Raw genomic sequence first — 25,001 nt, 5'->3', positions numbered from 1 at the left:
GTGTTAGAGGTACAGTGGAGAAAAAAGCAGAGATAGGCTCTGATCTCACTGAGTTTATTTCTAATTGAGATATAATTGACATGTAACATTTTATGAGTTTCAGATGTACAACATAATGATTCAATATGTGGATATGTTGTGAAATGACCACCACAATAAGTCTAGTTAACACCTATCACCATACACAGTTACACATTTGTTGTGTGTGTGTGATGAGAAATTTTAAGATCTACTCTCTTAGCAACTTTCAAATATATAGCACAGTATACAGCTTTTTAGTTTGATGTAGTCTCACTCATCTGTTCTTGTTTTGTTGTCTTTGCTTTTGATATAAAATTAAAAAACTCATCACAAAGACCAGTGTCAAGCAGCTTACCACCTCCTGGCCTCTATGCACTAGGAGATATATGGTTTCAGGTCTTACTTTCAAATCTTTAATCCATTTTGAGTTGATTTTTGTGTGCAGTGTAAAACAGTGATCCAATTTCATTCTTTTGCACAAATGGAAAATTGGCTGTCTAGTTTTCCCAAAACCATTTTTTGAAGAGACTATCCTTTCCCAGTTGTATATTCTTGGTTTTTTGTCATAACTTCATTGACCATATATGGATGAAATCCCTTGCTATTATTGTATTGCACTCTCTTTCTCCCTTCATATTTGTTAATATTTGCTTTATATATTTAGGTGCTCTAATGTCGAAATATAAATATTTACAGTGAGTTCTTATATCCTCTTGATGAATTGACCCCTTTATCATTACATACTGACCTTTTGGCTTAAAGTCTATTTTGTCTGACATATGTATATCAGCCCCTGCTTTCTTTTGACTTCTATTTGCATAAAATATCGTTTTTTCATCCCTTCATTTTCAACCTCTATGTGTGCCTTTAAAGCTGAGGTGAGTCTCTTGTAGGCAGCATATAGTTGGGTCTTGGTTTTTTATCCACTCAGTCACTCAATGTCTTTTTATTGAAGAATTTAGTCCATTCAAAGTAATTTTCGATAGGTGTGACTATTGTCATTTGTTAATTGTTTTTTGGCTATTGTATGATTCCTTTGTTACTTTTTTGTCTCTTACTCTCTCCCTTTATAATTTGGTGAGTTCTGTAGTGGTATGCTTAGATTCCTTTCCCTTTGCCTTTTGCACATCTACTATAGGTTTTTCCCTTTATGGTTACTTTGAGGCTTACATAAAACATCGTATAGTTATAATAGTCTATTTTAAGCTGTCAACAACTTTAAACACAATCTAAAGCTCTACATTTTTACTCTTCCTAACCAACATTTTGTTCTTGATTTCACAATTTATATCTTTTTACCTTGTGTATCCATTAACAAATTGTGTGGTAATGTTTAATACTTTTGTCTTTTAACCATTACTAGTTTTACAAGTGATTTATCCACCAACATTACAATCTTAGCACATTCTGAACTTAATTATATATTTACCTCATTAATTTTATTATGTTGGGTTTTCATTATCATTTATAACAAAATACATCCTAATTTCCCATTTTATTTCATCATTGACCCATGAGTTATTTAGAGTGTGTTAGTTTACAAATGGGAAATTTTCCACACCTTATTTCTTTATTGACTTCTAATTTAATTCCATTGTGGCCAGAAAACATATATTGTATGACCTGAATCTGCTTAAACTTGAACCTTTGGACTCGATGCTGAAGTGATATTTTTGCATTTCTTATTCTTCTTTCTGTTCCTGCCTCCCTGACTCCATTACTTGCTTTATATTAGAGTATATTTCTAATAAACCACCTGCACCTGAATCCGTATCTCAGCGTCAGCTTTTGGAGAACACGAATTAAAATTAGCTTGCATTTTTCAACTGCTCTCTTATAAAATGTCTCCTTGATTAGCCTATTTTGCTTTTGTTCCCACATTTTCATTTGCCCAAAAGAACTTTAGAGTAAAAGAGTTGAGCTAAATATTTAGAATATACCCAATCGAACTTCTTCATTTAACAAATAAAGCAACTGAGGCTCAAGATATTAAATAAATAACTAATACATGTTTTTATACCCTAAGAATAACTGAGGCAAGCTCAAAATCGGGCTTCCTGATTTGGGCTTATTCAGGTGAAACATGCTCTTAATTTAATAGTGATCAGGTTTTACTAGATTTTGAAGAATATGTTGCAAACCTTTACTTATAAATATTGGAGGTATAAATGTGCACACTTTGTTTGACAGGTGCAAGTTTGTTCTTGTAACAGTTTGATTGCCTTCCTCATTTTATGACCTTTGAACATTAATCCCTGGTGAAGAGTGAATTCAGCACTTGCATTTTTTAAAAAAATGTTTAAATTGAATCTCATATCAAAAACTAATCATATTCACATCTTCTCCCCCTTCCTCTCCTGCTCCTTCTCCCTTCTCCACTCCCTCTCACGCACTCTCTCTCTCCCTTTTCTCTCTCCTTCCTTCTCTCCCTTTCTCTCCCTCTCTCTTTCCTTCCCTCAGTCATAGGCAATGTGATTTTGAAGTGAAAATCACAGAGTCTTCATAACTTACTTGTGTGCAATGACCCTATATAGTGCTGTGGTCTTGGGACTGGTGGCCATGTTGAACTTTAAGGAAAGAGAAGTGGAGATACTTCTGGATTCTATATTTTCATCTTTTTAAATTTACTCATATTCTGTAGCACATCCTTCAGTACTTTCTTAATTTTACTTTCTGGTAGATTACCTCAACTTTATTTTCTAACTCCTGTTGATTGTCATTCTGCTATCATATTTTCACTTCCCAATAACTTTTATTCTCCAAAAGTTTCACTTTTAGATAGCCTGATGTTTATCTTTTATGTAACTGATATCTTCTATTTCTTCGACGATATTAATATAAGTGGGGTTTATTATTATTAGACAGCTCCCTATATTGACTATTTTATATAAATTCTTTTTAACTATTGGTTTCTTTTTTGTCTCTTTCATGTTAGATGATCTCTTAGAATGAAGCATAAAAATGCTGATTCGAAACTGTGTGCCTAGGTGGGATTTATTTATATTAGGGTAATGTTGACTGGTAGGCTTAATATTAGACTAGGGTTTCTCATCTTTGGCACTATTGACATTTTGAATTGGATACTTATTTTGGGTGGCAGGGAGAGGGGAGGATGTGCTGTTCTATTCATTTTACGATGTTTAGTAGCATCCCTGGCCTCTATGCACTAGAAGCCAGTGACACATCTCTCCCCACTACCAAGTAGTTTACAATCAAGAATTTGTCCAGACATTGCCAAATGGCTCCTGGGGACAAAATCATCCTTAGTTAATAACCACTGCATTAGGGTGATAAGAATTCTGAGATTTTCTTGGAGAAAATTTCTTCCTGACTACTGAGTGAGGAGTATAAACCTGGTTATTAGCATTCAGAAGTCAAGCAGAAGAATGGACCTGGTCATCTCACCATTCAATATAGAAACTTTGACTTAATCTCTGTGGTAGGCAGAATAAGGGTCTCTCAAAGATGTCCACATTCTAATCTTAGGAGCCCGTGATATGTTATGTTACATGGCAGAGGGGAATTAAGGTTGAAGATGGAATTAAGGTTGATAATCAGCTGATCTTAAAATGGGGAGATTATCCTGTATTGGATTTATATGGGGAAGAGGAAGGCAGCAGAGTCAGTGTCAGAATACTGCAGTGTGAGAAAGACTTGACTGGTCATTGCTGACATTGAAGATGAAAGGGGGCCATGAGCCAACAAATGCAGGGAGCCTCTAGAAACTGGAAAAGACAAGAAAACAAGTTCTCTCCCAGAGCCTCCAGAAAGGAACTCAACCTTGCTGATGCCCTGATCATAGACAATGAGACTCATCTTGGACTTCTAACCTCCAGCAATGTAAGATAATAAATGTGTTCTTTTAAACTACTAAGTTTGTGGCAATTTGTTATAGCAGCCATAGGAAACTAATACAATCTCTTTGCTTTCAATGTGGTACTTCACCATTCACCCTCATCTCTGCTTGGTATTTTCAAGTCCAGAACCAACCTGGGAAATCTTTCCCATCATGAATCAACAAGTCCTACCTATCTTCTGCCAACCAATTCTCCCATTTAAAGCCCCATCCCAATTCCCCAAAACCATCTGTGGTAGCTTGTGACTCCAATTCTTGAAGTTTTCCAGGATTCTGCAGCAAAGACAGACTTGCTTTTATTATTGAAAGTAGACTTTCTCTTTCTCTATTCTGTTAAATCAGTCATCATTTATCTATATTTCTTCTTCAAAAATTTATGGACACATCTTGTCTGCTACCTCTCTCATTCTTTTTGATCCTTAAAAGTTCATGTCGTTTTTGGTTCTTTACTGTCATTTTAGTGGGACTTCAAGAAATAATGGAAATAAACATCCATGTTCAACTGCCATGCTTAACTAGTTTTATTTCTAGTTGAATTTTATTGGGCCCTTACTGTGTACTAGATTTTTGGATAAAGCCTCATGTGAATTATATTATTTAATCATAAATAACTCTAAGGGGTCACAACTGTTACTTTCATCCACATTTAATAAAACGAATAAGTTAAATAAATTAAATAAAGTAAAATGAATGCTCAATTCAGGTGACAAAGCTAATATGGAACAGAACTGGGATGGATGCCAAGTCTTTCTGATATGCAAGCTTATTTTCTTAACCAATTATGTAATCTTGTTAATTTTTACAATTTTCACTCTAGAGCAGGGGTCAGCAAACTATGGCCCATTGGTCAGATCTGATCTGTCACCTATTTTATTAAGATTAAGTTTTATTGGAACAAGGCCACACCTATTCACTGACTATCGTTTGTCTATTTTTCTGCTACAATGTTAGAGTTCAATATTTGAAACAGAGACAATCTGGCCTACAAACCCTAAAATATTTACTCTCTGATACTTGTGGGAAAATTTGCTGGGCCCTGCTCTAGGAAATAACCTTATTACTAAGTTTTCAGGTCATGGTGTCCTCAAGTACTTAAAACCTTATTACTGAATCAAATCAAAGGCATTCTTTTTATTGTTGCCTCAACATTTTGTTATCCTGCAGATAGCAATCTTTGGTCATGGTTAAGAAAGGAAAGTCTCTAAACCCATCTTCTTTGTGAAATCTATCCCATACTCAGTCATACTTGCTCCTTTTTCTGTGTCCCTACCTCAATTATTATAATTATAGTACTTAACCCATTTGATTCAAATAATAGTTATTAGTTATATTTCCCCTTGGATCTAGTAAGAGCTGGTGCTGAGTATATCTTTACATAACACACATTTATTAAATACTTTCTAAGAGTTGGTGTTCTGGACACTGGAGATACAAAAATAAATACAGCAACTTTTGATTAATATGTATCCTATCTAATTAAGTACAAAAAAATAGACAAGAAGCAGGAGTCTGGGCCTATGGTCCCTGCAACAACTGCAGCATAATCACCTAAGAACTTGGGTAACATCCCAGACCTATTGAATCAAAATCTCTGGAGGTGTGGCTCAGTAATTTGTGTTCTCAATCAGTATTTTAGAAGATACGTAAAAAGGAAAGTTTGAGAATCATTGCATTGGTATATAGAAAACATTGTTTCTAAACATGCAAGTGTTATAAGAAAACAAGACTAAATCTCACATGATTTCCCTTAAGAGAAACCAATTTCTGTCAGAATGAGATCTTGTGTTGCTTACTTCTTCTTCCCAAAAGATTACTAAACATGTTTAACTGGAACTTGGACATTCCTCCCATCTCTTACTAAACTTGTCTTTTTCACTACTGTAACCCTGTACCTGGCAAAGTTCCTGGCACGTAGTAAATATCAATAATTTATGTTCAACTGTTGATATCCAAGTAAAACTTTTCAAGCTGTCCTAGTATGTAGAAATAGGAGTTTTTCCAATTTTAGATTACAATTGTATAAGGATCATTTGAGTACAAGGAAGATGACACACTCAGGCAAATGTGTAGTCAGCCTCTACTTTGTTTTCCTCCCTCCAGAAATGCTTCCTTCTAGCTCTCAGGGCCACTACTCTTGTGGAAATATCAACCTCCCCCTTAATGCTAAGCTAGACTGAACAGTCAAGTAGACTAGAAGAAAAGGTCAGGCATTATGGATTGTTCTTCATCGTAGATAATCTCTTTCTAGAGGCTTTACTCTGCAGGGAGCCCTGGAGTACATTTAAAAAAGGATTGCCTACCTCTGAGGATGATAGATACTCAAGTATCTACAATGAGATGTTTATAACAATGGACTCTTGCTATACCTAACACACATCTCCACCTCTGAATTAGAACTCTGAATTATTTTGCTGGAGGCTACAACATTCTAAGGAGTTTGTTGGGAGTTTGACGGCAGGTGGGGATAACTCACCCAGTACAAGTTTAGCAGAGCTGAGCCGCTGCAGCTTGTTGGGCTAGCCTTTGATGCAGACTGGTTGGACGGGTTCTGGATCTACAGAAGAACCGGTTTGACTGGCCTGTTATGCCAACATATTCTGGTTTGATTCCATGTTCCACAGACGGTAGAAACCTGCCCAGCCAGTTAAATGAAAGGCATATTAGGTTATCCACTGCACACTGTATATAGCTTAGATGCAGCAGAACTCTTCCACATAGTAGTAGTGTCTGCAGACTCTAGCGTAGTCCAGAGAGGTGGCTTCCACCACTTTACTGTTTCAGTTCATAGCTTCAGGGAAAGTCAGCAGTGAAATATCTGCTTTTGACCAAGAGCAAAGGTTTTCTAAATAAATTAAAGGGTAAGTTAATACTTTTTAAAATATTTCTCAATTTTCTATGCACTTTAGAAAGGTTAAATAATGTTTTAAGAAGATTTCTATTTTTAACATAATAATACCTGCATTATACCTTTTATGTAAAAGTAGTTAGATATAATTTTATAACCCTTACATTTATGTTCATTGATTTGTTTGGCTAAGGGTTACTTGGTATATAATACAATTTTGCTATACTTTTTTTGTAAGCTGGGCATGGCTATAGTCATTTAAAAAGTTGAGTTGAATAATTTTATTAAATATATTTCACCTATTAATGATTCATCTTAACCCATTTACTTCTTTGATAATATACTATTATGTTTTATAGGCTGTTGCTATATGGTAACAATTTTATATAGTAAATCTAATTGTGGATGAAATAATAATTACTTTTTTTAAGGTGTAAAAAACTGGTGGCCTCCTTGGTAATTCTAAAAACATTGGAGGAACAATTCACAGCAGGAGTTGAGGAGTGTGAAAAACAAAGATTGTGGAATCTGGTAACTGATTAACTATTGGAGCGCAAAAGCACTTGCTGAGCTGAATAGAAAGGAATGAAGACAGGTTTTGTCATGCCTTATTACATCTGAAAAACTTATTGGGTTAAAAAAATGTAGATCTTCTTTTCCTTTATATTATACTTTAAAATAATTATTTCATGTCTCTCATTGATCCAATTAATTTATGTTAGTAGTTTGTGTCATTTAAAATGAAAGTTCCCAGTCCCTTTAGATTCATTTTGGCATACCAAACTACTCCCTTAATATTAGATTGTGTTGAATGCACGCATCTTCTAGGCATTTAATTTAACATAAGAATTGGCATATGAATTTATCTGGAAATTAAAATAACTTTTTTAACAGATTTATACTGAATATTCTGTCAAGAGCTATCTGTAGGCCATCTTAATATGACACTGCCTTGAATTGAGAAAGCTGATGCATACTTTTCATTGTCCCTAGAGTCCTCACTTTGTCATTATGTTCAAACTTAAAGGCTATAGTTTCTTTCAGATGTTAATAAAGAATTTTTTAAGTGAGAATAAATATCCAGATGAGATTTTATTTTTTTCCAGTGAAACCCTTTGGATGCTTTTCAGTCCTACTCCAAGGCAATTCTGCATAAAACTTATGATAATTCAGCTAAACGTCTAAAAAGCCATGCAATGTTGCAAAAGGAATGTGCTGATTCAACAAAGCAAAATTAATTTTATTCAGCATAAGCTGTATTCTGACAATTTGAGAGGAATATGGATAACAGTTTTTAGTTGGTTGAAATTTTCTCTTTTCAATTAGTTTCGGGCAAGATATAAATATATATCAATAGAATACACTTTAGTGTTTCTGGTGAATAGATTACATATAGTAATTAAAATTTTTTGAATCATATTGTGTTTAAAATACAGGGCTTATTGTTTGAAAATAAACATAATTCGGTATTCCAATTTATTTATTGAGCATTTTTACATTTATGGTTTTGAAGAAAGCTATTTTGGAACTAGATATATATATATTTCATAAAAATGTATGGGTAAAAAATAAATAAATAAAACTAAAAATTGAAAAAATAATCTATGGCCTAAAATTTTGGAGAGGGATTCTACAGTTTTCATTTAACAAAATTTTCAGTTTCAGATATATGAAAGTCTTTTAAATATGACTTTTATGTATTTTCCTTAAATTGATTCCTTTAAAATATCGATACGTTGTGATGTTTTGGTTAAAATTAAGCATATGTGGATTTATCAGTCAAATTAGGAGTCTGTGTGTTTGTGTGTGTGTGTGTGTGTCTGTGTGTGTGTCTGTGTGTGTGTGTGTATGCACTCACATGTTTTATCTTACATTATCTTAGAGCTCAGGTCAAAATGTATTCTACTCATATAAAAATCTTTTAATTCTTTAAATATAGTTGGGAATGCATTCCTTTGTCTTTATTCCTAGCCACACAGGTTCACACAATGACTGTTTTTATCAACAATGCTAGCTTTCTTAACAACAGTAACCTTCTTGAATATCTTCAAGTGTTTGCTACCAAAAGTACTTAGAATTATAACATTTCTGAGCCAGAAAGACTCATACAGATAACTAATAAATCCAACTCCTAATGTATGAGTTGAATGAAAAGACCAAAAATGTAGCTAAATCACTACTATACAATCTAAGGGTAGATCTGGGACCAGAACATCTCAGTTTCCTGAATATCAGTCCAGCCTGACAGTTTTTTTCACTACCCTACACTGACTCTTCTGAATGCTACATGAAATCGAATTTATTTCCTAAAAGATTTATAAAAAGACAAAATTATATTATAGTTATATTAATCAGTGTTTGCTAAACTAAGAAATTTATTTGCTTTTACATTTTAATCTATATCATTATTGCCACCAAACTTTTTTGTCATAAGTGGCTGAATTTGTGGAGTTGCTATTGATAACAAAGGTGATTACCACTTCAAACCCTAATCTCTTAATGCCATCATAAAATTTTGTAACAAACTGATGAATATCTCACATTCTTTCATATTTGCTTCATATTTTTCTTCATATTTGTGGATTTTGCTGTCATTTTCTGACTTAACATTGTTTTAAACTATCTCAACTGTTTATTTTTTAAGTATGCATTTTTGTATTGTTTCACTCAGTCTTACATGGATATAGTTTAAGATTTGCCTAAAAAGTTGGTACATCTAAAATTTGGTTAGAACCTGACAGGAAAATTTCAATAAGGTTATGAAGACCAGAATTGTAGGAGTCAAACCCATGTTAGAGGTGATAGAACATGTTGTTTAAGGGGTGAGCTCTTAATGCAGTGCTTTGCACACAAGTGTTCAAAAATGCTTTAAGTGTTTTTAACTTGAGAAATTCCAAGGAAATGGGATCACAGAAAGCTTGAGAATCAACGTCTCAAAAATTTCAATTCTGATTCCTGGAATTAAATGTTAACTCTCCTAATCTCCTTATCTTTTCACAGGGAAAATCTCACCTGAGGGATGCTTCTAAATTTGGTAAATTTAGTTCAGTCCCACCAGACTCTGGAAAATATTTGTTTCTTCCATTTGTTTCTTATCTTTACAGGCAAGAGAATGAATAATATATTGCAAAATATATGGATTTTTGAGCCAAACTGGGATGGGTTTGAATATTGACTCTGCTACAAACTAATTTACCCTTGAGAATTATTGAACCCTCTGAATTCTCTTTTCTTAATCTGTAAGTTAAAGAAATTAATACCATTCTCTAAGAGTTGTTGAAAAGATTACGATAATTGTGTGTAAAACATCTAGTACAGTTTCTAGAAAATAGTAGGTGCAGCAAATGTCAATATCCTCTCTACTCCATTAATAGAATATATAATAAATTTCAACAAATAGCTTGAGTAAGAGAATATCTATTATCTTATATGACATCAAAGTAGTTGTCCAAGGATTTCTATATGCTCTAAGGATCATGCTCTTTCTACTATCAATTGAATTATTTCTTCAGGGCTCTAGAATATGTTTATTCCTCCAGAAGGTTCTTCTCCAAATTAAATTTATTGTAGGTTAATATTAAATTATATTTATTTCCTTGATAGTAAATGATAGAGAGAATGAGTCCAAAAAGTTTTAGGTATAGTAAGACAGAATAAGATTTAACATTTTCTAAAAATAATATTAAATTAGCCTCAGACTCATTAATTGATTAGGAGATGGAGCCAATGAGCAAAGGTTACATGCAAGATATTTATGAAATGTATGTCATTGATCAGGAGTTCAGAATAGTGTGAAAAAACATTCTAAAAGCAAAGAGCAGAAAATAGGTTATAACTTGATATTAAAAATCGACAAAAAGGTCCACTTATAACACAAGTTGATTTTATTGAGCTATTGCAATCAACTTTAATTTTCTGAAATATGATTAATTGCTATACAAGTAAGCTTTGTACTTATGATATAATTTGAATTTATAGCCACGGTAAATGAATTTTGTTTCTCTCTTAAATTGTAACATTTGTATGTAGAGGGTATACCTACAGACAAAAGAACCACTTACCAATTAATCCCACTAATTAAACATTCTTATTTAAATTATTTTATTAGACACATAAACAATTTAATCTTATGTGACTATTCATAAAATTAGTATTTAATTTGCATTTATTTTCACACATTCAAAGTTGATATTACTATAAACGATTGAAGGCAAGGAGTAACATAAATTTTAAAATACATTTTTAAATGTTTCTATATAAGTACAGATGCTTCTCAACTTATGATGGGGTTATATCCCCATCAAAAGTTGAAAATATCAAAAGTCGAAAATGCATTCACTACCACACTGTAAAGTATCAGTTGCTTGCCCTCATGATCACATGGCTGACTGGAAGCTAGGGCTCGCTGCTGCTGCCCTGATAAGGAGGCAGTAGAGTACTGCATATCGCTATCCCAAGAAAAGTTCAAAATTCAAATTTCAAAATACATGCATATTACTTTCTACTAAATGCATATTACTTTCGCACCATCGTGAAGCCGAAAAATCGAGTCAAACCAGTGCAAGTCGGGGACCAGCTGTACCTAATTTAGAAAATTCAGGACTAACAACCAAACTTGCTATGCATCGAAAATGAACTGGAAAATAGAGAATGTTATAGTTCATCATGTTAAAGACATACAGCTTTAAAAGTAATCATAAAACTATTATCTTAGAAGCTATTATTACTGACAAAAGTAAAAATATAACTTATGGGCAAATTTTTAGTTTCAAAGTTCTATCTTAAGTCTAGTCCCTTGAAAGTTCTTTGCAGTTTCTACAATGATTAGATTAGGAGTGAGAAAAACTTCCTGCCAACATGAAAACATTTTAAAAGTAATAAATGTCTGAATGAATCTTGAACACTGAGAAATGCAAGATCAATAACTTTATGTGGTTTGCAGTTCAACATTTTTAGAGCAAATTAGAGAATTCTGTGATAAAGTCTTCTATAAAAAAATTTATATTTAACATATACAGGTCAAAATTTGGAGGGCAGGAGTCTCCTAATTGAAAGTAGATGAAATTCAGTCTGAGATGGTAGGATCATTCACTTTTCTGGAAATATTAATATTGTAATTAATTTTCAATAATATAATTAGAACTGAATGGTAAATACTATCTACATAGCATTTAGTGAGCTTTTAAATTCTGCTCTAGTCATTTTCCAAGCAATTGTCTGAGAAAATTTAAAAAATATATATATTGCTCAGGAACAAGTATACTTTTTTAAAAACTATAATATAGAACTACCCACTGGAACCTGGCTACAGGCCAGAAGCTTATACACTGGACCTGGAACTTGGCTACACCAAAACCTGGCTACGGGCCATTCAGTAAGTTGTTCAGTCCATCCCAATATGACAGTACCAGTTTTACTTTGTGAGTTTACCTATTTGAGATGAATGACCTTTTCTAGTTCCACCAGTAAGCATACATTAAACATATCTAGTATAAATTCTCAGCAGTTTCTTGATACCATATAGAAATCAAATCAAATTTCTATAAAGGAAGAGCACAGTGACTTGGAAATAAAAATTAGGTTATCTTTTTAACCTGACTTCTTAGTCTGTGGTTTGTTAGCTCAATTTATTAGAACATGCGATTAATGGTACCATGATACTAATTCAGTCCCTGTGGAGTCAGTTAGTTTTAATTTACTTCATAGTCATAGATTATATCCAGCTATATTACTACAATAATAAAGTAGCAATCTTTCTCAAAGTAGTCTCTGGACCATCTGACTCACCTGGAGGGATGCCTATTAAAAGTGCCGATTGCTAAACTCCATTCTAGACATATCACATTAGACTCTCTGGTGGGTAGATCCTATGACTCTGTATATTTACATATTTTCTAGATTATGCTAATGTCCAATAAAGCGAGAAAAGGTTATCTTGCCTATAAGAGACTGAGTGAAAGTGTATGAGTTCCTTCAATTCAACCATTACCACTATCAGAAAAAATAGCCTCAAATGTACATGTTCAAACACCGTTGGGTCAGTTTTAACATTCTTAAAGTTGTAACCTGTTTTCTAAACAGTTTTAACATTCTGAAGCACTGCATACAATTAATCTGGTTCCCATCCATGCATGCAAACTTCCAAAAGTTAAAATTTCTATTAATAACTTTAAAATAGTGAAATGGAAATCTTATGTTTAACCTTTATCTTTTAGTTTGGTTTCCCCCTGGAAAGTAGAGCCTAAGTCCTCCACATAATGTGCAAGTTCTATATTTGGGAAGTCATTCCAGGGAACGAAAGTAGAGGATCAGGAGAAGGAAACGAGAAGAGAGGGAAAGCCAATACAAGAGTGTGTTCTGGAGTTCATCTCCTACTACGGGCAAAAGGGGCTCAATCCCAGTACTTTCTTAGGAACCACTAAGCCAAAAACATGAAAGAGGAGCATTTATCCACCAAATATGACCTCTATCAGTTAAAGGTTGCCTCTTGAGTTGTTAATTTCCTCACTTTCAGGTTGTACTTCTATTTCCAAAGCCTTCAGGAATCCCCCAGGATAGAAAGTTATATGAGGGGCTGTCAGCTTTCACCTGCATGAAACTGGTTGCCATTGCAATGGCTGGAGTAAGCAGAGCCCCAAAGGTCCAGTACATCACTATTGTAGGACAAATACGGTCAAAGTGCTTTTTCCTTAGTTTACTAATATAATTTTAATACACTATGCAACTAAAATCAATTTTCTGAGAAATGAGTACAGCAGTTTCAAATGGAAAGTGAAGAACTTTAGCCTATTTTTGTCTCACATATTTGATCCATTCCCACAGAACCTGAGATGCACGGAAACTTGATCTTCTGTGAGAAAGGTATTTTCTAATAAACTACATTTCATTTCCCGAATTTGGTTGCCAGTTTTTAAAGGGCCAAACAGCAGCAAAATGAATGACTAGTGTGTACTCTGAAAATACTTTTATGTCCAGGATTGATCCAAAGACTGCTTAAGTTTACATTGGTAAAATTATAGTAAAAACAGATTGACTACATCGGACCCTCAAGTAACACTTCTTATTATAGTGAAACACAGAATTTTGAATAGTACGAGTTTGTCTTGGACTGTGTCAGAGGGGGTCTGGTTAAAAGAACTAATTCATTACAGCCTATAATGTGATCCTAGGGCATGACTCTGAAGAATACATTAGGCAAAGGTTCTAGTCAAATAGGTTAAAAATAGAAACTAAACAGCCAGTTATGTGCTTTAATTAAGTAAATATCATTTGTTTGCATAATGATAGAAATAATTTAGAGAAAATAAGGAAGGAATTAGGTACAAATAAAATATTTGACTAAAATTCTCTTCATTTGTTAAAATAAAATAATTATCTGTTTAAAAAAATAACTTTCTTAGAAGATGGTTAAATTAGCTAGTAAACTGATAAGGATTAAATAAGGAAATTGGACTGAAGAGGCATAGAAATAAGAAATAGTGGGGATACATACTGCTGAACAAAGCCCAATAATAACAGATATTATTTTAAAAAGGAAGAATCAAATATATTCATGTCTTCACTAAATTAGCTCAGATAACAATCAACTTGATACCAATACCCCTTTTCTTGGACTTGAAGCTAAGAAGACCATAAATCTCTGTTAAATAAATGATTTCTTACAACCACAAATTTCTAAAATAAACAAATAAATTAGTTTTTCCTTTCTAGACAATTTTGCAGTTGGAATAAAATGGAAATAACAATAAATAATAATACTACCTGAGTTATTTAAACTTAATTATGTGAATCAAATAAGATATGTAAAAATGCTTAACAAATTATAATTTAACCCTTTCTATAATTATAAATCTCTCACAATTTACATAGCAATTCAACCATTTCACTATAATTATATAACTAGCAATTGCAGAGATCTGTCTAATTAGCTGTAGCCCTTAAATCTATCTACTATTAATGAGTTTCTTACACTGTTTGGATACATATATTTGACCAGTCAATCCTATCAACAATCCTGTGAAATACTCAAATTATATATGATTATCTTCATATCATTAGTAAACAACTAAGGCACAGAGAAGTTAAATTACTTGCTCGAAAGATTACAATTAAAAATTAGAATTCATTTAATAAATTAAGTGGAACTGCTACTGATTTTCCAATATAAACCTATACAAATACATTTCTATATACTCACAGTTTCAGACTCACAACGATACCCCACAGGAGAACCTTTCTTTGCACATGTCTTTGCTCCCAATAGGCAAGCTGCTTCAAACTTCTATGAAGTCCTCTTTAAGAAATTTCACATATTATTTCATTCTTTAACAACCCTTTTGGATACAGTAAGTATGAGTATTCTCATTTTTCAGTTGGGGAAATAAAACTTATCTAGGAAACATGCAGATAATCAGAGATAGAGCCAGAGCTTATCTGGTCCTATCTCCCAGCTCAGAACTTGCCTCGTACCATACACTGAGAATATGGCTATATGCCACTGTTGACTATGGAACACAATCACAATTTTTTGGAGCACTTCCTGCTCTGGTCCTTTCTGAGACTGAAACATAATTCAAGTCCCTTTAATCTATTTAGTTTTAAATTTACTATATGGAAGAATCCAAAACTTGGGTCCGGGAAAGCTAGTATAAACATGTTTGCTGATTCCATTAGAAGTCAATTTATAGTCATCTTTCAAATGTCCACACCTATTGTAAGGGAAGTAAAAGAGTATGTGTGCCATAATTAATAAGAAATATAATTATTAATGCAAAAAAACACTTTAAAATGAACTGAGATTGGTCCATTTAATAGGTGCTTCACATCAACCCTGAGAGAGCCCAGTTTATTTTCCTTTTCTCATTTATGACTTAATTAAATTGCTATCAAATTTTAAATTCCTTTTAGTAACCTTGTAAAATGTAAAGCTTTCTGAAGTAAATAGAAAAATGTACTGGAACTGCAAATAGCCTGTAGGTAAGAAGAATTTTTTATTGAAATTCAGAAACTGTATTTGATTATTTTCTCAAAAACGTTTTCTAAATTAAAAAAATAGAAAAACACAGGATAAGTTTTATATAAATTCTACTACTCCAAAATAGCATAGTGTACTGCAAAGAGCATAGATATAGGATTTACAGCCAGAAGACAAGGTTTGAAGTGTTGAGTCAAGTTATCTATTAGTTTGTACATTTAATACTAGTCAAACAACCTAATTTCTCAACTTCTATGAAAAGATGAAAACTGTTCCTGTTCTACTTTTATGACAGTTATTTTTAGATTCAAAAGAGATTTGTAGAAAAAGCACTTTGTATTTTTACCATCATTAATTGTTCTTGAATCCTTTTCCTATCAGTATTAAACAAACGACTTCTCAACTCATAGAAATTTCAAAGTACCATCAATAAGTCAAGTAATATTATGACTTATATTATCTATACCATAATATTCTTTAAAAAGAGTTTAGGTAGGTCTGTACATATTTGAGAAGGAGATACTCCTGACTAAAAAAGTTCATTTAAATCTTCCCCTTTTTATTAGTTTATATTTCAAGTTCCTTAAAGTTTCTGACCACATGACTTATCACCAAAACCAGGACACTTTTTAGAGTAAATGGGAGCCCTTTAATAATTAGCCAGAACAACAGACATTAATCAGAACTGTTGCTGGTAAGCCAGGGCATATGATCACTTTATATAAGAAGTATACTACATTTGGGAAGAGGAAGTCATCTATTTCAGTCTTAATATCTACAAAAACATAGTTTGCAAAAACCGTAGTAAAAAAAAAGCAGTCCACGAAAATGGATTGTCACCAAGGGTGTAAAGTGAATTAAAACATAATTTAATTTCGCTGTACATTTCTAATGCTTCTGGTTAATACTTAAGTAAAATTGAAAAAGTATTGGCTGAAACTAAAGGTCTCCTCTAAGAATTTTTATATAAAACATTTTTAGAAAGGTAACTATCAAAGCTTCTTTAACCTTAGACTAATATGTAGATTGGGAAAAGCCCAAATCCAATGTTTAAACAAAGTCTATTTTTCTCAAGCATTGTTAAAATAGAGAAAAATTGGGGAACAAAAGCCAGCGAGTATTTCTGAAGACATATCTGTAATTTGTGAAGCATGACTACTTTAAAGATCACAACTACTTGCCAGCTGAGAATAAATTTATCAGTTTATCATTTACACTTGTTCCTACAGTTAATCCTTCATAATATTTAGAATTTACATTACTGTTAACAAATAATTGTTCCCACAGCTACCATCACAGCAGCATTATACATATGTACATAGAACAATGCAGTATAGTACTACATTCACTAGATAAAAGGTAAAGATTCATTTTTCAAGATTCCCAAAATAAAATCCTCTTTTCTACTCTTACAGTCTTAGTGATTGTTCTTAATTTTTTTTTTTTAATCATCACTGCAGCAGTTAAGCTCTGAATTTCTTGTAAGTGCCAGTGTTAACTGGCAGTGTTACGTGTTAATGCCAATCTTATAAATGCCAGAGCTAACTAACAAAATTCCTGGGTTTCGTAAACCTATGTGCATAGGTACAAAATATTGTCCAAGCTGCCACTGTGTTACAAATGGATGACCTAAAAGAAAAAGATGCCCCTTTCCATTGATAACACATCATTTTGCAATAACAGACCATTGACATTCTTGATCAGCCCATCATCATTTAAATTTAGGCAACTAGACAACTATACAGCATACTGTATAGGTGTCTTCACCAAATATAAAAAGATAATTCCTAAATTCAGCAAAGTACATATCTAGTAAAATTTTGCCCATTACTGATGTGAAATGAAGTAGCTAAGTGAATGATATTTAAAAACACAAATACAAAACTACTTTAAATAGTTTATAAAAGGAAATGAAGAAGATATATGTATCCGTAGTGAAAATCAAAGTATATAAAGCTTCTTTATCTAAGTTGGAAGTTAGCCAGACTACTTGAGTCTGATTTTTCTAATTGGAAAGCTATGTATAATCTTTAATGTGTATTATAGTCACTTTAACAACTTCCTGAGACTGTCAAAATAAAAACTGTGATACTGACGCCCTTCATGAATGTTAAATATATCTTTTAAAACAATTATAAAACTGCTCAACCTTACTGGATTTTGGCACCATAAATCAAATCAGAGACAAAACATTTTGGCACTTGGGGCAAGATCACTAATTGATGTCTATGCCTACCCCCAAATGACACTTAAAAATTACTGTAAACAACTTTTTAAAAATTAAGTGTTCAAGTTGATGCAAATGTTGACAGTTAACATAATTTTCTTTTGTTTTAAAGTCTTATCTCTCAAACAGTCTTTTGTCTTATTCTTAAAATAATTCTGACTGTAGGTATAATGCTCATCTCAGTTTTTTAGTATTGTGTGTTCATATTAGACGTGGTGAACAGTATTACACAAGTATTCATAATGGGTTTAACCATTTACTTTTAAATTTTTGCTTGAAGATACAGGCCCTCAATGCTGGGGGAATGGAATGATTTTGGGAGTGGGAGAGAGATGCCAAATGCTTAGCAGAAATAGCCTTAGACTAGGAATCAGATATTCTTGTCCCAGTCCCAGCTCCATCCTGGTTCTTCAGGTAAGTTACATAAATTAATTCGACATTCATTTGTTCATTAAATATGTTAGGCCTGTGCTATCCAATACAGTAGCCAGTAGCTACATATGACTTTTAGCACTTTAAATGTGGCTAATCCAAATTGAGATGTACTGTGAAGATAATATATACATTGGATTTTGAAGACTTAGTAAGAATAAAAAGAATATAGAAAGTCTAATTAATAAATTTTTATACTGATTACATGTTGAAATAATATTTTAGGTAAATTTGATTAAAATATATTAAGTTAATTTCATTTGTTTCTTTTTACTTTTTAAATGTAGAAACTAGAAATTTTTACTTTTTACTTTTTAAATGTGAATACTAGAAATTTTTAAATTACATATGGAGGTCTATTGGACTGTGCTGTGCTAAAACTCTGGTAAGAAATAGGAATACTGAGAAAAATAAAGAAAGCACAGTCTTTCTTTTATTTGTCAAGGAACTCCCCACAGCCTAATCTAGAAAGATAAAAGATACAAAATAATTACAATATAATGGCATTAAATGCAGTGATAAAGATATACATGCAGAGGTATGGGAGAATGAAGAGGGCTATTTCTGGTAGGACGGAGGGATGAAGAAAGATGTTAGGTTAGCTTCCCAAAAGCAGCACCATTTAAACTGAGTCTTAAAGGATAAGTAGAAAGGTAAATATACGAAGGATCTGGGTGGAGGTAATCCCAAGAGAATGAGCTGCAACAAAGAAATAGCAAGGGGATGAGGGAGAAATAAAAGCAGTTTCCTATTGATGAAGGGAAAGAGTGAGGTGGGGGTAGAAAGTGTGCAATGCTAGAAAGGGGTTCTGTGGCTTTTTTTTTTTTTTTTAATGCCTACAGTACCTGGTCTTCCTAGGTGGTTTCCCAACCAAGTACTAACCAGGCCGGACCCTGCTTAGCTTCTGAGACCAGCCAACCGGCTTGTTCAGAGGAGCTTGTTCAGGGTGACATGACCATAGACCGTGGTTCCACTGGGGTGCAAACCCAGGACCTTCTGTGTGTAAAGCAGACGTTCTAACCACTACACGATGGAACCACATCCATTCTGTAACATTTTGAAAGTATTGAACTTTAACTTTTAGGCAATGGAGAGCCACTGAAGGGTTTTAAGCAAGGGAGTGACAGGATCAGAAATAATAATTTAAATCTCTAGCAGCTGTGTGGTGAAAAAGGCTTGAAGCAGGAAGGCTGTAGTCCAAGAGCAACAAGATCAAGGATGGAAAGGAAAGCACTAATTCAAAACTATATTTAGGTGGTAACATCAATAGAATATAGCGGTTGATTTGTCCTTACTCCATGAAAAGGGGTTTCGTTTTATTCTAAGGTGATGGGAAGATACTGGAATGTTTTGAGCAGGGGAGCAGCATGTACTGACTTAGGTTTTAAAGCACTTGCTCTGACTGATGTTGAAGAATACACACTGCAAGGGAAAAACTGTGAAAGTAGAAAGATAGTTGATTTTTTTTTTAAAGGAGGCTATTGCTGCAGAAGACCTATTGCTGCAGAAGATGTTTGATGATGATGGCTTGGCTCAGGGTGGGTGCAAAAAAGGCGGTGAGAAGCAATGAGATTCAGGATGCACTTTTACCTGCAAAATAATATTGCCTAAATCACGGGGTTGAGAAAGAAAAAGGGAAGTTCAGGAAGATCATACCTGTTGAGCCCAATTGTCTTCTATCAACAGGAGGCTAAGGTGTCTGCCGAGAGCGAGAATACTGCACAAAAGCTTGAGGAAAATAGTGAAGATTTGGAAGACAGCAAAGAAACAGAAGCTGCTGGATAAAGGTTATTTTAGTGATTAATTGATACTCTACATGAGGTTTGAAACCATGTAATTTTAGTGATATCACACTAACCTGTTATGTGATTTTCCTTTCACAACCCTCAGCTATCCAGCTGTAGGAGTTAAGCAGATTGTAGAATTAACAAAGAGTTTCAGTTGTAAAATGGCTTAAGTTAAATGATTTTAAAATCTACATAGTTCTAAAATTCTACAGTTATAAAAATTCTAGAATTTTTACTGCTACCACATAATTTTTCTTATTGTGGTTAAATGTACGTAATATAAAGTTTACCATTTTAACCATTTCGCCACACAAGTTTTAAACAAGCATCCTAACCAGGGGACTCCAAAGGGTTTTAGGTATGCTGAGACAGTAAAATCCCAGCCCTCAAGGTGGCAGCACTGGGCCTGGTGTGGCTGAAGTCCCAATGCCATAAGGGGTTGATGAGAGAGAAAGCATATAGTCCTATTAAATGTTAGGTGATTCAGAAAGACAAAATTCATAGCTAGGGAAGGATTCTCTTCAGAACTAATTAGGTGATGATCAGGCAAAAGGGTTTCAAAATTAAGCCAGGAAATAGTAACAAAAGTCTGAGCTCCATGTACGAATAGGGACTTATGGCTGACTATCACTGACTTCTTCTTCCTCCTACTTTGGGAGTGGAAAAAGTTCAAGAAGTCTTCTTTATCTTGCAATTACTACAGAGAATTATTTTACGAGGGTCTAGAATTTACATGCAGTATGGACTGTGAACTTCATTCATTCATTGACTCATTCATTCAACAAATACATTTAAGAAGGTACCATGTGCCAGGCATATTAGTCAACAAGACAGACATAGTCCCTGACCTGAAGGGATATATATGTCTAGTAGGAGACAAAGGTGTTATATCTATTTATTGGTTAATTATAAATTTTAAGAGCTTTAAAGGAATAGAAAAGGCTGCTATAATAGAAACACTGCCTCGAGGGAGGTGGGGTCCTTAATTAAGAATAGAGATTGTAAGAGTCAGGCAGTCAATGTGTACATTAAATAGAAAACTGAAAGATAAGTAGGAATCAATCAGACAAAAAGTTGTGGGGTGGAGGTATTCCTGGCATTGAAGTCCTGGTAGAAGAACTGAAAGCACACCAGTGTGGCTGGAGGATAGCAAGTAAGTGGGAGAGTGTTATGAGATGAGTTTAGAGAAGGAGGGAGGGAGGAATCTAATCATAGAACTTTGTAGGCCATACTAATAATTTTGGATTTTAATAAGTGCAATGGGAAGCCACTAAGAAGTTTTATTCAAAAAAGTGATATGAAACAATTTACATTTTAAAATGATTCCGAATGTGACTGCACAATAGAATAGATTGGAGACTGGGCAAGAAAGTAACCAATTACGACTACTGAAGAAGTCCAGGCAGGGAATAATGGTGGCTTGGACTATGGTGATGGCAATGGATAGGGAGATCAAAGGATGTGAGAAATATTTTGGATGATGAGAGGAATAAAAAAGGGTCTGTTTAAAACAAATATGTTGGAACAGAGGTCCCCAACCCCCAAGCCAAAGACTGGTACTGGTCCCGTGGCCTGTTAGGAATCGGGCCACACAGCAGGAGGTGAGTGGCAGGTGAGTGAGTGAAGCTTCATCTGTATTTGCAGCCCCTCCCCAGTGCTAGCATCACCGCCTCAGCTCCACCTCAGATCATCAGACATTAGATTCTCATAGGAGCACCGGTCCCTGGTGCCAAAAAGTTAGGGACCACTGTTAGAGGAAGGTGTTATTTACTAAGATGGAGAAAATAACAAGGGGAGCAGGATTTGGAACAAGCAAAGATCATGAATTCAATATGGAGTGACTGTAAGATATCCATTGGACATATCAAATAGATAGCTAGTTATAAAAATCTAGAAGCGAGGTCAGGATCAGAGGTGAAAGGCTGTGTCATTAACATATACATGGCATTTAACATCACAGGCATAGATGGGTTATTGAGGGAGTGGAAGGGTATGGATGAGAAGAGTAGGGGAGAGAAAAGAAAAACCCTGAGGAAATTCATATTTTAAAGGCTGGAGAGAAGAAGAACCTTCAGAGGAGACTGAGGGAGTAGCTAGTAAGTTGTTAAAACTAGATGCCTACAGTACCAAAGAATGAGGGTTCAAAAAGGAGGAAGTAGTCAATTGTAATCGCAAAGACAGGAAAATATCAAAATATCCCTTGATTTCAACACCATGGAGGTCATTGATTGCTATGATGAGATTATCAAGTGGATTGATATATCAAATATCAATTTGAAATATCAAAGAATCAATTTATAGATTAACTCTTGTACCATCAGAATCCATTGGATCCAATTTTAGATTTTGAGTTGCTTTTCTAAGAGGTTCTAATTATTTATAAAGGTAAATATTTCATGACTTATTCTTTCTTGGACTTTTTTCCCCAAAGAACAAAAAATACATGCACTTAAAAAAACGTGTAATAAAACTCATTCTATTATGCAATTATCATGTGAGGCCATTGGACCCTTTCATAACTTATGAAAGCTTAGTGATCTTAATTTCCTCTAGCTTTAAGCATTTTGCTATATCATCATCCCAGAAATTATTTCAACATTACCCAACAGTTATTCCCATCTATGCTACATGAGGGAAAGACAAAAAATAATAAAACAGAAAAATTCTGAATCCCCTGAAGTGTTGATTCAATAGTAAACCATCATTATTACATCATCCTTCTGTTATCTTATTGTATTGCCCAAAGTACTGCATCATCTTTTAAGAAGGTATAAAAAAATCTGGCTACATTATCTCTGTAGTTTTATTAAAGCTTTCATTTAATCACTAATGAGAATTCAGAAATTTCATTTTCTTCTCATAATGGCAAAGAAAAAAATTAATAGAGGAAAACACTTCAAAAGTATTAGAAAAATCAGAAGATAAATGCAAAAATACAGTACTCTGTAGATATTAATGATGACAATGAAATTTATCAAAGTGAAAAACTCTAGATATTAATGACGGTGAAATTTATCATAAAAGGGAAATTGCAGACAATGAGTCTTTAGATAATAATATCCTACACAAATTTTCTCAAACTCAAGAATCAATGATTCAACAATATATATCTAAAAATAAAAAGGAAATATAGTATTCTTATCCAGTTAGCCATTTAACAGGAATGACTTAATTATTCAATATTTTGCAACAAGAACCTGAGCTGTCCTAAAAAAGTGTGCTGTTCTGTCATCTTTTAGGATGTTTTGCATAAAATATACTTGATATAGTTTGTAAGTCAACAAGTACTAAAAGCAATGAGTATACAAAGATGACTGGAAGGAAATTCATGAGGTAGAGATGAAATTCACTAAATTGCTAATTCTACCACTCCCCCCCACACACACAGCTTTTTGAGATATAATTGACATATAGCATTGTGTAAGTTTAATGTGTACGAGTTGCTAATTCTAATTGGTGTTTATAAATCTAAAATGAAAGTGTTTCAGTTTAGAAGGTGGCTATCCTCTCTTCAACAAAATTACAAGCTATCGACCTTTTCAAAAGTATTGCTTTCTGTTGATTCAAGTGCAAGAAGAAACAAAATAAGCTAGAACTATCAGAAATGTACTTGCAATCTGGAATCGATATTTACAAGATGACTGTGTTCCTGGTTTACATATGTTGATTGATCAATAGTTGTAGTCTAAGGACATGACCTATTAGGGTAATACAGGAAAATACAGAATAAAAAATTGAGTTGCTACGTATAAATTCTTATTAAATTTATTTTTAAAAAGTTTTTAAAATGTTACCAACAGCGTGTTGTTCCAACAAATAATGCTGGTCACTTCTGATTCCCTTTCATTTCAGGTTTTCCAGAAACTTTCCATTTAACCAAAGAAAAATATACATCGTTTTGTCATATGGCCTCACTGCCCAGTCTTGTCAAGACACATCACTGAACTGCAGGTAATAGCTACAAGGCAGAGAACTACCTTAGATTGATCCGTGTCCATTCCCTCACACGTTAATTTTAACTTTCTCTTTGGTACAAGCCACTCACATGCTTTCTCAGAAATGTGCTTAAGTCAGACACATCAATAACTTTCCCGTAACACCAAGGAACTGAAACTTCCGAAGACATAACGGCTTGAGCTTTCTCCCAGGCATCTCAAAACGCTGTGCAGGTCGCCAGCTCTTGGCGCCACTCCCGACCGCTCAGAGGTGGCGCTCCACGATCCTTTCACTGTCCTACGCGGTTTGACACACCGCCGAACCCGCTCTTCCGCGGTGGGCGTGAGGGGAGCCGCCTCACTCTGAGAGCAGGGGAAGGGCGTGACGTCCCAGAAAGTTCCGCGTGACGTCGCACGGGCTCCAGGCGGGGCCGGTCCGGCCGCCTCCGACCCTGGAAGGCGGTTTTCGGGACCTCCCTCATCTTAGGAAAATGCAGGCTGCCCTGAGGCGTTGGCTTTCCCGCTAGGCTTTGGCAGATTAGTGAGGGAAAGAGAAGAAAAGCGCGCCGTCTCTTCACAGCCCCGGAACGAGCCCGTTTCCCTACCGGAGTTTTCAAGAATCTCGAGGCAATCTTGGAAGCCGTAAGTAAGAGGAACCTCTTTCCCCAACCCGGAGCGCTGGGTCACAGGGGCCACTTCCGGTCTGGAGTTGCGCGCTGACCGAAGGCGTTTGGCCCCCGGGGTGGGGGTGGCCCTAAGGCTCTGGCGCTGAGTCTGAGGAAGTAGGCTGGGGCCAGCCTAAACGTGGCTGGACAGGAGGGAAAACAGGCTCCTGGCCAGTGCAATTTTTGGTTTCCCGCGCAGGCTGAGGAATGCCTGCCAACGCCCAGCCGCTCCGCGCATGCGTCCCCTGCCGCCCTGCGC

At 34.5% G+C, this 25,001-nt stretch overlaps 1 protein-coding gene and 1 long non-coding RNA gene across 4 annotated transcripts in view; one reads left to right on the top strand and one right to left on the bottom strand.

Annotated features, from left to right (window-relative positions):
- Window positions 1-6,504, bottom strand: part of LOC111739856 — a 245,979-nt gene extending 239,475 nt beyond the window's left edge. Inside the window, exon 1 of the long non-coding RNA XR_002780391.1 lies at window positions 6,351-6,504. This is a non-coding gene — a long non-coding RNA (uncharacterized LOC111739856). The remainder of the gene's footprint in view (window positions 1-6,350) is intronic.
- Window positions 6,505-24,368: 17,864 nt separating this feature from the next.
- RBBP8 (RB binding protein 8, endonuclease) overlaps window positions 24,369-25,001 on the top strand; it is a 79,951-nt gene continuing 79,318 nt past the window's right edge. The window contains exon 1 of one of the 3 annotated variants that reach the window (XM_023530817.1): window positions 24,369-24,719. The gene's annotated coding sequence lies outside the window, so the exon portion shown is untranslated. Of the gene's footprint in view, window positions 24,724-25,001 lie in introns of all 3 variants that reach the window. The other 2 variants (XM_011360446.2, XM_011360447.2) reach the window with 2 other exon arrangements.

Source organism: Pteropus vampyrus, unplaced genomic scaffold, assembly GCF_000151845.1.
Source record: "Pteropus vampyrus isolate Shadow unplaced genomic scaffold, Pvam_2.0 Scaffold55, whole genome shotgun sequence".
In the NCBI taxonomy this organism is placed as follows: Eukaryota; Metazoa; Chordata; class Mammalia; order Chiroptera; family Pteropodidae; genus Pteropus; species Pteropus vampyrus.
The sequence above is the reverse complement of the archived record's forward strand: the minus strand, read 5'-3'. Positions and strand labels throughout refer to the sequence as shown.